Raw genomic sequence first — 15,645 nt, forward strand, 5'->3', positions numbered from 1 at the left:
TAAGTTTCTTGTGAAATTTTAGATCTGTTGGACCTGTTGTTGTCATAGACAAGAAGTGCGCGCGCGCACAGAGAAAAAGAGGGGCGGTCTCCTACTAGTACCCCAAAATCTCTAAGAGTAGAAGAAAGGGGTAGAACGAGAGAATGGGAGAGAAAGAAAAAAGAAAGAGAGAGAGAGAGAGAGAGAGGAGCCTTATTGGCCGAACATCGAAAGGCCAAGGTCGGCGCCTATCCAAGGTCAGAAGGCAAGGTGGGCGCCGTTGTGAGAGAATAAGCAGGTAAGTAATGGGGAATTGGACAAATATTGAAAAACTAGATGCTCGACCGGTATCTAGGAGTATTATTCCAAAAAGGAACCTTATACATATTAATCAATGATTAGGTAACTATATTCATATTACCCAATTTTAGGTAACTTTTATTCTACAACACTAAAAAATCAAATAAAGGCATGAACGAGATAATGGTCAAGAATTTTAAAACAATTAGGGTACCTACCCAACTAATTTACTATTCTGCTATACGTAGGTGATACGTTTATTCAAAACACCCAATTTGATCATATATGTGCTATACGTATGCGATATATGCTTATTCAAAATACCTAAAAGATAAAAAGAGTATCATACAAACCTGCAGAAGAATATAATGCTTATACGTTTGTAAGTATCAGTTGTGGTTAAGTTTTAGTCACATTAGAACGTTCAGGTTAGATCTAATGTTTGATTGGAATCTTATATATATTTTGGCAAATAGGTGTTATATTACCAAAGCGTGAAATATGTACAGCAGTCTCAAGTTGGAACCAGACATGATTTTCCAGCCGAACATCAAAATCTCTCGGTACTAGGGCAAGCTTAGTACATCTCCCTATCAACAGGATCCAACCTATCAACTATTACAGCATAGCACACCATCAGTTACACAAATAAAGACTACAACAATAGCACACCATCAGTTACACAAATAAAGACTACAACAACAACATACCCAGTGTAATCCCATAAGTGGGGTTTGAGGGTAAAGTGTACGCAGACCTGACCCCTACCTTAGGAGGTAGAGAGGTTGCTTTCGATAGACCCTTCGCTCAAAGAAAAGCAAAACAAAGCAGTTCGGAAAAAAATAACGGAAGTAAAGCAGTCATGGCAAAATACTATATAAAGCTTGATAAAGCAGTCTGAAAAAAGGAACTGTTTACCCTAAAAAGAGAACAGTTCAATTTGTTTGTGGTTTAAAGGATACGTGATTTGTTTTGTTATAAATGAATGAAATAAAGCCAATGATAACTCTTATAATCAATCAGGTAAAAATATATGAGATGTTAAATAGGCAATAATAGAATAAATAAGCCTGGGCTTTGTTGATCCTTGTAGGCTGTAGCAAATCCTTCATTAGGTTTCCTCCCGTGAAACAAATATTCACTGCGCTCGAAAATGAGAGTTATTCCGGTGCAAAAGAATAAAATAGCAAATTGTAAAGACTGAATTGCAAAAGAATAGGTATAAGTGATTGTTATTCGATGCGCTTTTTTGGGCTGTTAGGCTCATTTTATAGTACAAATACATCCGCTCTTAACCTGTGATTAAATTCCAATAATGACTAATAATGAATAATATATGCAGCTTTAATATTGAATTGCAACGCTTGCTTCGTAACTGGACCGGTCATATAACATTATTTTCCTATTAATGACTCGGGGCTATTTCCTTTGTGGATTTGCTCTGGATGTCTCCGGGCTTCTTACTCGAATTAAATGAGACAACTTGCAACGTTCCACCTTCTACTGCCACGTGTTCCAATACCATATTTCCACGTGACGAGCTATATTTTGCCATGTATACAGATAGTCGCCCCCCCCCCCCCCTTCCCCAACTCTCCGGTGGAAAGAACTGATACCGCGGAGTGTATTTGAAACAACACCGGTCTTATCCTTACTTAATGGCGGGAAAACGAATCGTCCCATTGATTCATTCAAAAGACAACCGTCAAACTTAAATCAACGCACCTACTGTGAAACGCCGACAACCCTTTAATCAAGATGATTGACATAAATCTGCCACTCGTAGGAAGTTGTGTCCCTTTGAATGCCAAACGTTTCATCTCCCCCATTTGGGTTATAATAAAGCAAGAAATCAAACCACAAACTCAATCAAATCTTTTCTATTCTTAAGACGAAGTAATCCTTCTTTCATAACCTTCATTGCCCACGCATTTTCTTTTCTCACAAAAATTCAACTATGTCTCATTCCTCTCCTAATCAATCTTCTCATAACGACACCCCATCTCTTGGGCGCCACTCTGGAAAGGCTCCAATTTCGCCCACAAGTCAAGAAATCAACCTGAACTCTCTTGCTGCTAATATCCTCCCTGCTAGTATAAGTACCACGAGGACTTTAACGCTGTTGATCACCACAAAACTGTTGAAGAAATTGAGTAGTTCATCACTGCTGAAACCGTACCTAAGGTTTGTGCAGATTGTAATTTCACAACTGAAATTGCAATTGCTGCTGTCGGTACCGCAGCAAGGATAAACCACCATTCAAATGGTTTTTCCTTGGTTTATACCTATCCTTTTGTGATAGGTTTTAGCCTTCATATTCCTCAGATAATTGAGGACTTCTGCCGCCAGTATCGGGTTTGTGTCGACTAAGTTGCTCCTCAAATACGCGCCTTGTTTATTCCATACAATTTCTGACAAATCAAGCCAGAGTTCCTTTCTCCCTTGATCATTTGATGCATTTGTATGCTTCTTGGGTTTTCCGAGAAAGATCAGTTCACTTATATCCCCGGGGAAGATGCAGCCTGGTTAACCCGGAGGATGATTTTATCCAAGGTTGGCTTCACATGTTCATCATGATCCAAACCAGCCATCTCCATCGATTCGAGCCCGAGCCCTTCCCGAAGGCATGGAATCCTACTCGCAAGTCTTCCAATAGGTTTTTTCTTTTCTTTTCATCATCAATACAGGCCATATCTCATTTACCATTTCTTCGGCATTTTTACTTCTTTTTTTTTAGCGGTTCCCGTTGAGCCGGAACTTTTGGTAGTGATCTTCGAATGGGTGGTTGCATTATTGAGCGCTTCTCCCAATTTGATTCGATCTTGGAGGAGCATGGCATCCAACTGGTGGAGAGGAAAGAACCACGGTGAGACGCACTCAACCTTTCGTATTTTTGACAACTTCTTGCTCTATTTTAAAAAAAAAAAAAACTTCCTTCTACAAGACTTCCGGTGCGAAAACCTACTCCCTGGAGAGTCCAGACTCAGAAGGCCGCCTTGTCGAATATTATCAATGTTGTGTCCTCCAGTCGGAAGCGTAAGCCAATCGATGCCTCTATTTTCTTGGTGGAATCAATTCCTGGGTACGCACCGGCGTCTGCTCATGGAAGCTTGGAGCAAAGCTCAGCAGGATGTTTGCCCCGGGGTGGTTTTAACTGATGATGACGAGCAGTCGAGAGTTTATGGTGCCCAGGATCCACTGCGTGACGATTCCAGCAAGGTGACCGGGGAAGCCAAGGATTCACTTGTCGATTTCTGCCTGAAGAATCCGACTCCCCCAGTTTGCGAACCATCACAAAAGAGCTTTATTCCTCCAGTTGAAGCTGGAATTTCGAGTTCATCTCCACGTCCAAAACCTCCGGTTTCCAACTTGGAATCTTCTTTGACTCATTTGGCCAATTTTTTCCTCCAGGTTACTTATTTCACTTTCTAGATTAATTCCCTCGCAAGTCCCCAGTGTATTCGATTAATCTTTTCATTATTCGTGTTTCAGGGTCATGTCGCTGCCACCTCTACTGCCGAGCTTGCACGATCCTAGCTCCTTTCCGTCATGAGGTCAAGCTCTAGGAAGACAATGCCAGCCTACGGGCTGAGGTAGAGAGGTTAAAAGTCGAGGTCCGGGATTCCGATTCACTTCAAGCTTCTCTAAGAATGCACTTGGAAGACATGGTCAATTCGTTACAGGACCGGGAGAATTCTCTCCGCATTATGACTTCCTGATATGTAGGTCTTCAGAACAAAGTTGCTAGGCTCGAGGATGATTTGAATAACATCCGAGGCCAGCTTCTTAGTGTTAAGGTTTCTCGTGACCGTCTTAGAGCCCAATGTCAAAAATTACGACTTCGTTCTGATTTAGCCATTCTTGAGACAAGGATGGATATGCTCGAAAAGGCAAACACTCTTGATTTTGATCTTCCGACGTCACTCCTTGAAGTAGAAATCGACTTGGAGGCTGCGGAAATGGCTCTCGAGGACATCCAGGATCCTGAGGCGAATGGACTGGGAAGTGAAGACTTTGGGTCACCACCTGCATGTTATATCTCGCATTTTGTACGTCGGAATATTTTTAAGTTGGTTGCGACAAATTATGGACGAGGTTATTTTCCGACTTTGTTGTAAGACATAAGTGTTTTACGATTTCATGGGATGGAGATATTAAGGAAAATTCGGGGTAAAAGTGAAATTATGGAAACTAATATTTCATGAAATATGGGACCAAAAAAATGAATTATGGGAAGTTGGACATTTTATGAAAATTTGGGGCCAAAAGTTAATTATAGAAATGTTGGCCACTTCATGTAATTAAAAGCCATGTGGCCGGCCACATGGATGTGGGCCATGGCCACATGGAAGGCTAGTATATGCAATTAAAAAGATGACAAGGGATCATTTTCATTCTTAGGAAAATTCAAGAAGCTTGGAGAGAAAAAAAAGAAAGAACAAGAGCAAGCCAAACGGCCATGGCTGGCCGAAAATATGTCCCTCAATTTTGATCATGGAAAAAATATTTTCTTGTAGTTTTCCTACCAAATGGAAGGTCCTTATTAACATGGGATGATTGTTGGAACAAGCAAGTTCTTTATTCTTGCAAAATATCAAGTTAGCCGAGTGGTGAAGCTACATGGAGAAGGTGAGATTCAATTTTATTTTTCATGTGTTATGACAAAATCATGAAAATATGAATGTTGGTGTTGAACCGAATATATGTGTGTGTGGCCGTGTGTGTGTAGTGATGTAGGAAGGATGAACTAATTGTGTTTAGCATGTTTTTTTTTGTATTGTCGTAATGTGTAGAAATGGAGGGAAATCATGGAAGTGGTGTATTGATGTTGTGGCCGAAAATGGGTGTCTTGTATGCCAAGAATGAAATAAGTTTATTTAGTGTTTTGGTTGATTGTTGCTATAGATTCTAAGATGAAAATGGATGTTTAATAATTCATGTTGGATTGTAAATGTTGTGGGCTGTTTTGGAAAGCAACATGATTTTAATATAGGTTCTTGTGTTTATGAGAATGATGATTGCTAAATGTATGCGAGCATTGGTGTAGTTTATGAATTTGGAGGAAAGAAATGTGTCGTCATTGCTCTTGTGGAATATGGCAAGTTTCGGGTCATGTTGTGCATTGGCCGGGCTGTTTGGAACATTGCACGGGTTGCTTGGAATGTTCTTTAATCGTGTTTAAATGGTTTCGGATCAATACTTGAACGTATAATCAATGAAGTCGAATCGATCGTACGTAGATTATTTGAAAATAAATGAAATGTTGTCGAATTGTGTAGAAAGGAATTATTGATGTTAGAATGTGTTCTGAATCACTTATGGATATCGTTATCATGTTTGTTGGTTTGGTTGTTGTCGATTTAGCCGAGTTGAATTCTCGGGGATGTCCGATTTATAGGAGAAATGCTGCCGAAATTTCGGTAGAAAAAGTAATGGCGTGGAATTGGATTCTTCGATGTTTATGACTAATACTCGATATTTATTGACGTTGTGTAGACCTTGGAGAATCGAGACTTGAATTCGGATTGGCTTAGGGAAGCGGCTAAGGTATGTAAAGCTCGCCCTTCTTTCTTTGGCATGTCGTAGTTAAAAATAAGTTATGACACGAATTAGAGGTAACTCTACTCTCGCGGTCCGAGCATGTTTATGATCCATATTTGTTCTTGATATTCATATTCTTAAAGTAGTCAAATTATGGTCCTTATGTTTCTTTTTGCATAAATGGATTTCAAAGATTTCATAAAAGTTTGTTTTCAAAAAGAGTTGTTTCCTAGACGATTCCGAAACTACGAACTTCCGTAACTTTCGCATAAAGGCTCGGATCGCTTCGATTTGTTCGTAGAAAGTTCTAAAGTGAATAGTGTTTGTAACTTCCGAGGCGGACTCGGGTTGGTTTGGCGTAATACTATGATCCCTATGGTTTAAATATGACCATGAACCCAATGGTTTTGTCAATACGTTTATGATGTATGTTAGGTTTTCGAAAGATATTTGATAAGACTATTGTCCGACTTTCAAATGACATTCCGTTTGGACTATTTCATTGAGTCTTGAAAATGTTTTATTTGCATTTGGTTTCTCACTACTCGCTCGTGCAAGCTCAATATGTCTTTCACCGAGTCCGGGCCGGGTACGCATTCGTGCAACTTCTCTCGCATTATTCACCGAGTCCCTCACTGAGGGCCGGGTATATATATATATATATATATATATATATATATATATATATATGATGTGATGAGATGGAGATGGCGGGTGGCCGGGATGGCATACCGAGTCCCCTTGCTAGCGGGGCCGGACACGCTATTCACCGAGTCCCTCGCTGAGGGCCGGGTACGGTATGTATATATGTATATACGTATGCATACATGATTATGATATGATTTTACTCACCGAGTCCCTCACTGAGGGCCGGTTACGGTATATATGTACGATGGTATGACGATATGATTATGATAAGATTTTATTTATCGATATATGCATATGCGTGACAAATGTTTTCAAAGAGGCAAGTCTTATGATTTTACGAACTCTTTACTTCGATGATCCCGCTTCTCGTATTTCATGCTTACATACTCACATATTCCGTCCGACCCCCTTTCTTCGGGGTGCGTTTCATGCCGCGCGGTACACCCAGTGAGCTAAAGATATTAGTAGGAGATGTTCCGGCGGGATTGGCGAGCTCCGGTTGCTCCCGAGTACCTATGGAGTCAAAGTATTATGATATGGTTTCATGTTCTATGTTAGAGACTTTGCAGACAGTGTCGTGGGTATAAGATGTTAGTTGTGTAAGCGGCTATATAAGCCGATGTATTATTATGCGTTGTATTATAAGTTTCATATGTTGCAAGATTTTATTTGATTTGAGAAAAACGAAAAGCATATTGTTCTTCGATAAATTTTTCGTTATATATATTTATATCATGATTTGAAAGCCAGCGAGATTATGAGTATTGGGTGAGTCAGCGGGTTCGCTCGGCCCTAAATAAGGGTCGGGTGCCCATCACACCCTAACAGAAATTAGGGTGTGACAAATTGGTATCGAGACGGTTCGTCACTTGGGGTTGTACGCAAAGTCGTGTACGGTAGAGTCCCGTTTATGGTGTGAAGCGCGCCACATTTATAAACGGGAGGCTACGGGGCATCTAGGATGGTTACTCTTCTTTGACATCTTAGATCGTGCCGTAGAGCCAAGTTATAGGAGATTCCGACACCCTTTGACTTCAGCAGAGAAATGGCATCGACAGAAGAAAGCGACTAACGATATTGGAGGCTACGAAGTACGCAGGTAAGCAAAGGTATGCAAGATATATGTCGGGTAAGATATTAAAGTACGATTGAAATACAAGTTGAGATCAAAAAGGGGAAGTAAACAAGAAAGTGTGACAGGTGCCGATTGAATTGGGCATACAAGGTATGTTATTAATTTTTGTACTCTTGCCGATGATGTTGGGAGCCCCGTGTATATGATGCGATATGTATATATATATGTTGGCCTGCGAGGCATTGTTGGTATTTCACATTGTGTACGAGTTTTGAGATAGTAACGATTCTGGAAAACTATGAAATAAAGAAGGAATAAGATATAAGTTTGTAATATGCCTTGGGAAGTGTGCCAATAGTAATGAAATTTTTTTTGACTAAGATACGAGTGCAGCCGACTTCGAGAAAAAGGCTAATTGCGGAATTGGGGATAACCATAACTAGAAGTTCGATATATATGTGTGTTGGTAATCTGAAGGGATTCGAGCTGGTAAATTTTGATGAAATGTTAATTAAGGCCTGTTGTACGAATTATGACGCGGGTCAAAAGAGGTAATAGTGCGATTAAGACAAGAGAGCGAGGGAAAAGAATTGCAACGGGCATGAATGCACTAATAAGCTGGTGAAATAATAAGGATAAAGTGGATCGAAAAAGGTAAAGGATTAAGAGGGTGTTATATTATCGGATTGATTACGATGAGATGTAATATGAGTATAGCGAGGACTATTATGGAAATAAGTAAAGCCTAATTAGAAAGCGACTAAAGCTATGATGTGGTCTACGTAGCTAGAATATAAAAGTAAGTGTGAAACGGAAAAGTAAGCTATAGAGAGAATAAGCGAGACTTATCAAGTTTTGTAAAGAGAGTTGGAATAAGCGCTATACCATAATGGAAATGATAGTGAACGTAAGAAAAGAAAGGGTAATCGGAAGGAGAGAATGGGGAGAGAGCGAGATAGCAGTATAATAGTAGATTATGACATGTGTAGCTAAGGACACGAGGTGACGGGAATGTGAAAGACTCGAGTTACGAGAAAAGACGAACGAGGTAAAACGGGAGCGAGAAATCCAAAGGCCGGTGATCAAGCGTCTATAAGTGATGACGATCAAAGTGAGCTCGTCGCCATTGGGGACACGAAAGTTCGTAATCACATCCACGGATGAAAGGCGAATACTGAGGACCAAAGGAGGGGTAAAATAGTGATTATGCTATAAGAGCGCTTCGAACTCCGTTAAGACTTCGACTTACTTCAGATCACGTGACGGAGGTCATGTGGTGAGGTGGACGTGATTATACTGGCGTTGAGGCATCGTATTCCACCAGAGTTTCAAAGTTAAGCGTGCTGGGGTGAGAGCAATTTCAGGATGGGTGACCCCCCCGGGAAGTTTTCCGGAAGTTCTACAAATTCGTCGTAAGGAGAAAATGAGGAGTTAGAGATTTAAAGACAAATTAAGAGTCTGAGAAGTGGGCAGAAATCTTAAAAGGTCGCGCAGAACGGGGCGAATTAGACTGATAAAGAGGAAAAAGTACATCGCAGCTTTAGAATTAGGGTGAATTGGAATAGAGTTTGGAGATATCTTGTAAGCAAGATAGTAGGGACTATATGTGTACATAGGTACGCACAGGATATCCTGTACATGGTTAGATCAGCAGACATATGTATTCCGGTAATCAACGTGGCGGTATATGGAAGGCACTAATTGGACAGAATAACGAGGTTCAAGTGGAAAAAAATATATGAAGAGTGCAAATGTTACAAGGCAAGCTGATGTTGTTTTCACTACAAGTTAAGCTTGGAAGGTGTTAGTGCAACGACATTTGGAAAAGAAAGAAAGCGAGTAAACGAACGGCAACGGGAACCAAAATGTCGGGATAGAAGCGCCGCCTAAGTAAGATTGGAAATACGGATATAGAGCAAAGTAGAATTGGGTAATAGTATAAGTACACCCCAAACGAGGAGAGAGATACAAGTGTAAAGCGAAGAAAAATCGACGCTATAGTGTCCTGGACAGGAATACTTGGGCCGCAGGTAAAGTTCCTTGCGGAGACAAGCTAAGGAGATCGAAAAGCCAGCAGTAAAGGGATAGAAGTCAGGGTAATAAGCGAGATGGCGCTGGGAATTAATTGTAAGTATCGGGGATAACGTGATATTAGGAAATGGAGACTTAAAGAAAGGATACGACAAAGGAAAGTAATGAGTAGCTTACGAAGACATTGTGGAAGGTGGTACGGCTATACAGGATCAAAGAGAGTAAAATGTAGGCGGTAAGTGGTTGCTAGCGGTAGAAAATTTCCTATGGTAGAAAGTAAGAAAAGCGGGAAAAAGAAGTATGATAAGGTAGACTCCTAGCAAATGCGAGCACGGGAGTAAGATTTGGGATGGTACGAACTAAGAGAAGGAACAATCGTGACTAAGACTAAATATGCAGGTCGTGCAAGGGCAGTCATGTTACCTATGAATATTATACACTGGAGGTAAGACCAAGTAAATGCGTAATGAGAAAAGTGTAAGGTCGGTAACAATAATACAGTGATAATATCTTAGGTGCATTAAGAAAAGAGGTTAGGATGGTTTGAGATAAATTACCGAGGTGGAACTAGTACTGAGAACGAACAGGACATGCTTACGGCTGAACAAAAAAAAATGTATTCCGACGCTGGTGGAGGAGAAGAAAGGTAAATATAAGGTGAAACTTAAGGATTAGTGAACCTACGTTGAGGCGGATTTCAGCATAATTTGACCCCTTCGTACATTCGGGTAAAAATTGCAACATCACGTGTGACAGGAAAGTTGAGAGCAAGATCTGAGCAAAGGGGACGATAGAAGAATTCGGATTGAAGATAAGGTAATGACATGAGACAATGTGTTGAAAATGTAACAAGATGAGTAAAGAGAGATTGTAAAACAATTCAAGCAAGTGATCAGAACTAGCGGGCCACTAAAAGGAGGATGAATTTACACGCCAACCTCTTTCAGAATTATATATCGATAAAAATGGTTAAAGCGGGGAACGACTATTAGTAGCTCAAAAACGACAGAAATCATATGACGACAATCGGTATCGACACTTAGAATTCCAGACTGGCGAATGGGTGTACTTGGAGATATCATCCGTGAGGAACGTAATCGGATTTGACAAGAAGGAAGAGCTTAACTCGAGATGCACCGAATCTTATTACACTAATTGTAAGGCAAGAAGGTTGCGTGCCAAAGATGTAGCTTCCGTTAAGGCACCGTGGCGGAATAATAACAGAAAGAAGATGACTTGCGAATCTGAGGAGGAAATGAAAGAGAAATACGATTGGTAAATGAGATTGCATGTTATGGTAGTAAAGGAAACCCCCCCTCGAGATCCTTAAGACCCTATACGACTAGTTGAACATTCGAGGACGAATATTCTAAAGAGGGGAAGGATGTTATATCTCGCATTTTGTATGTCGAAATATTTTTAAGTTGGTTGAGACAAATTATGGACGAGGTTATTTTCCGACTTTGTTGTAAGACATAAGTGTTTTACGATTTCATGGGATGGAGATATTAAGGAAAATTCGGGGTAAAAGTGAAATTATGGAAACTTATGGGAAGTTGGACATTTTATGAAAATTTGGGGCCAAAAGTTAATTATAGAAATGTTGAAATTCAAAAAAAAAAAAAAAAAAAAAGAGGGTGGCCGGCCACATGGATGTGGGCCATGGCCACATGGAAGGCTAGTATATGCAATTAAAAAGATGACAAGGGATCATTTTCATTCTTAGGAAAATTCAAGTAGCTTGGAGAGAAAAAAAGAAAGAACAAGGCCATACTCAAACGACCGAGAGGGAGAGAGAGTGTCCAAGAGATTTTGATCATGGAAAAATATTTTCTTGTAGTTTTCCTACCAAATGAAAGGTCCTCGTTAACATGGGATGATTGTTGGAACAAGCAAGTTCTTTATTCTTGCAAAATATCAAGTTAGCCGAGTGGTGAAGCTACATGGAGAAGGTGAGATTCAATTTTATTTTTCATGTGTTATGACAAAAATCATGAAAATATGAATGTTGGTGTTGAACCGAATATATGTGTGTGTGGCCGTGTGTGTGTAGTGATGTAGGAAGGATGAACTAATTGTGTTTAGCATGTTTTTTTTTGTATTGTCGTAATGTGTAGAAATGAGGGAAATCATGGAAGTGGTGTATTGATGTTGTGGCCGAAAATGGGTGTCTTGTATGCCAAGAATGAAATAAGTTTATTTAGTGTTTTGGTTGATTGTTGCTATAGATTCTAAGATGAAAATGGATGTTTAATAATTCATGTTGGGTTGTAAATGTTGTGGGCTGTTTTGGAAAGCAACATGATTTTAATATAGGTTCTTGTGTTTATGAGAATGATGATTGCTAGTATGCGGAGCATTGGTGTAGTTTATGAATTCGGAGGAAAGAAATGTGTCGTCATTGCTCTTGTGGAATATGGCAAGTTTTGGGTCATGTTGTGCATTGGCCATGGGAACATTGCATTGCTTGGAATGTTCTTTAATCGTGTTTAAATGGTTTCGGATCAATACTTGAACGTATAATCAATGAAGTCGAATCGATCGTACGTAGATTATTTGAAAATAAATGAAATGTTGTCGAATTGTGTAGAAAGGAATTATTGATGTTAGAATGCGTTCTGAATCACTTATGGATATCGTTATCATGTTTGTTGGTTTGGTTGTTGTCGATTTAGCCGAGTTGAATTCTCGGGATGTCCGATTTATAGGAGAAATGCTTTGCCGAAATTTCGGTAGAAAAAGTAATGGCGTGGAATTGGATTCTTCGATGTTTATGACTAATACTCGATATTTATTGACGTTGTGTAGACCTTGGAGAATCGAGACTTGAATTCGGATTGGCTTAGGAAGCGGCTAAGGTATGTAAAGCTCGCCCCTTCTTTCTTTGGCATGTCGTAGTTAAAAATAAGTTATGACACGAATTAGGAGGTAACTCTACTCTTGCGGTCCGAGCATGTTTATGATCCATATTTGTTCTTGATATTCATATTCTTAAAGTAGTCAAATTATGGTCCTTATGTTTCTTTTTGCATAAATGGATTTCAAAGATTTCATAAAAGTTTGTTTTCAAAAAGAGTTGTTTCCTAGACGATTCCGAAACTACGAACTTCCGTAACTTTCGCATAAAGGCTCGGATCGCTTCGATTTGTTCGTAGAAAGTTCTAAAGTGAATAGTGTTTGTAACTTCCGAGGCGGACTCGGGTTGGTTTGGCGTAATACTATGATCCCTATGGTTTAAATATGACCATGAACCCAATGGTTTTGTCAATACGTTTATGATGTATGTTATGTTTCCGAAAGATATTTGATAAGACTATTGTCCGACTTTCAAATGACATTCCGTTTGGACTATTTCATTGAGTCTTGGAAATGTTTTATTTGCATTTGGTTTCTCACTACTACGCTCGTGCAAGCTCAATATGTCTTTCACCGAGTCCGGGCCGGGTACGCATTCGTGCAACTTCTCTGTGCATTATTCACCGAGTCCCTCACTAGAGGGCGGGCCGGGCTATATATATATATATATATATATATATATATATATATATATATATATATATATATATATATATATATGATATGATGATGTGATGAGATGGAGATGGCGGCCGGATGGCATACCGAGTCCACTTGCTAGCGGGGCGGACACGCTATTCACCGAGTCCCTCACTAGAGGGCCGGGTACGGTATGTATATATATGTATATCTGCATGCATACATGATTATGATATGATTTTACTCACCGAGTCCCTCACTAGAGGGCCGGGTACGGTATATATGTACGATGGTATGACGATATGATTATGATAAGATTTTATTTATCGATATATGCATATGCGTGACAAATGTTTTCAAAGAGGCAAGTCTTATGATTTTCTGAACTCTTTACTTCAGTATGATCCCGCTTACTGTATTTCATGTCTTACATACTCGCATATATTCCGTACGACCCCTTTCTTCGGGGGCTGCGTTTCATGCCGCGCGAGGTACACCCGTGTGAGCTAAAGATATTAGTAGGGATGTTCCGCCGGGATTGGCGAGCTCCGGTTATCGAAGTACGCCGAGTCAAAGTATTATGATATGGATTCATGTTCTGTGTTAGAGACTTTGCAGACAGTGTCGTGGGTATTAGATGTCGGTTATGTAAATGGCTATGTAAGCCGATCTATTATTATGCGTTGTGTTATAAGTTTCATATGTTGCAAGATTTTATTTGATTTGAGAAAAACGAAAAGCATATTGTTCTTCGATAAATTTTTCGTTATATATATTTATATCATGATTTGAAAGCCGAAAGAGATTATGAGTATTGGGTGAGTCAGCGGGTTCGTTCGGCCCTAAATAAGGGTCGGGTGCCCATCACACCCTAACAGAAATTAGGGTGTGACACTGCAGCCTAAATTGCTCCAGACAATTAGTCCTTGTACTTGCTCTAAAATTTTATACCAGAATTGTTACTTCTTTTTCATTTCAGACATTTGTCAATTCATGCTATGATTTTATCATATTTTGATTATTAATATAAGATCATGAGCTTGGGTTTGCAACATGGCTAGGCTGATTTTTACGACCTGTTGGCTCATTCTATCTCTTAACAATACAACTTATTTTCCTGCTCTGCTTTTTTTAATTTTTTTAATTTTCCTTTTTCAAGCAAATATTTCCTACAACTTAGCTATTTTTATTCCTCAGGCTTCTCAGGGTAACACGGAAGCTAGGTTCTTTTGACAAGAACATAAAAGAGAGAGGTTCAAGAAGTTCAACTTCTTGATCCTCTTCTTGACATGTCTACCGAAGAACTTACCAAGTTGCTTCCTGCTCGTCCTCGCAAAAGATTTCAGAGAGGTTTGAGAAGAAGTAACCCATAGGTTTAACTCCTAATCGTATAAGAAAAACTCTAGCTACAATTTTTTAGAATAGTAGGTGCTTTGAATGTTTATTAGTTTAACACCAGTACATGATGGCCCTTTTTGTATTTACTTAGTATTTTTAGTATTCTCCATTTCTGGCTAAATAAACATGACCTTTCTGCTTATTTTATTGTCATGCCTTTCTCTATTGTTCCGAAAATTTATTATTCTAATGCAAGAAATGTTAAGACTATGCAAATAATCAATGCTAAGACTATGCAAATAATCAATGCTTACCCGGAAATGTTGCTCCTGAAAACGTCTCCCCTACTTCACCTTTTTCTATCGAAAAAGTTGTCCTCGTGCAATACTTTTTGCTGAACTTTAGGTGCACAGTGAATTCTTGTTCATTTAGATTAAGTAATCCTGTTCTTTAACCGGAGTAAATTTTTTCCGAATTAATACGAATTTTTCAAAGTTTAAATGATATCTTCTTTGGTCAATTGACTATGAACCTGATTCCTCCAGATTTGAATATCCTAGAGTCTGGCTTTTTGTATTTTATTTCTTCTATATTTGACTTACTTGGGTTTTATGTATCTCCGTGTTTGATTTTTGTAGGGTTAATTACCTCCATATTTGAGTTATTGGTCGGGAATGAATCATCCGGCTCAATTTTCTTTTTTATGAATAAGGCCTTATAATTATGCTGATGAATCAGATGTCTCCGATTCATTTGGCCATTGTTCGCTCAAGTGTAAACTCGCAGTGTTGTAAGTAACTTGAGTGTGAACAATACTCGATCAAAATTTTGGTTGAAAAGTCTATTATACCACTATAATTCTCTTTCAGCTATTAATCAAGCATTTGAGAAACAAATTTATTACAATCGTACAAACTTTGATTAACAAGCTTAGTATATATCTAGTCAACAGTCCCAGTTCTTACAACACCTAACTTTAAGGTTTGTTGCTATAGCTCTTGAATTAATCAAATTCTTGCAGCCACTCTTCTTAGAAGCTTCTCTGGGATTATTCTCGATTTCTGAGCTTTTATCCAGAGCAACACACTTATTGCTGCCTCATTAAAAATATTGCCGGAAAAACCCTTTCTCTATTTTAAGGGACAAAAATCGAGCGTAGGAAAAAAGATTCCAGTATGTGTTCTATAAGTCCTCTAAATATCCTTGCGATCCTTTCTTGCCTCCAGGCTCCATCCTTG

General features: G+C 39.2%; 1 long non-coding RNA gene across 1 annotated transcript; it reads left to right on the plus strand.

Moving 5' to 3' along the window:
• The first annotated feature begins 3,528 nt into the window (after positions 1-3,528).
• Positions 3,529-14,112, plus strand: LOC132066903 (uncharacterized). The gene is made up of 3 exons (XR_009416963.1): positions 3,529-3,613; positions 3,772-4,311; positions 13,970-14,112. It is a non-coding gene; the product is annotated as an uncharacterized LOC132066903 (long non-coding RNA).
• Positions 14,113-15,645: the final 1,533 nt, after the last annotated feature.

The sequence above is a fragment of the Lycium ferocissimum genome, chromosome 8 (assembly GCF_029784015.1).
Source record: "Lycium ferocissimum isolate CSIRO_LF1 chromosome 8, AGI_CSIRO_Lferr_CH_V1, whole genome shotgun sequence".
Classification (NCBI taxonomy): Eukaryota; Viridiplantae; Streptophyta; class Magnoliopsida; order Solanales; family Solanaceae; genus Lycium; species Lycium ferocissimum.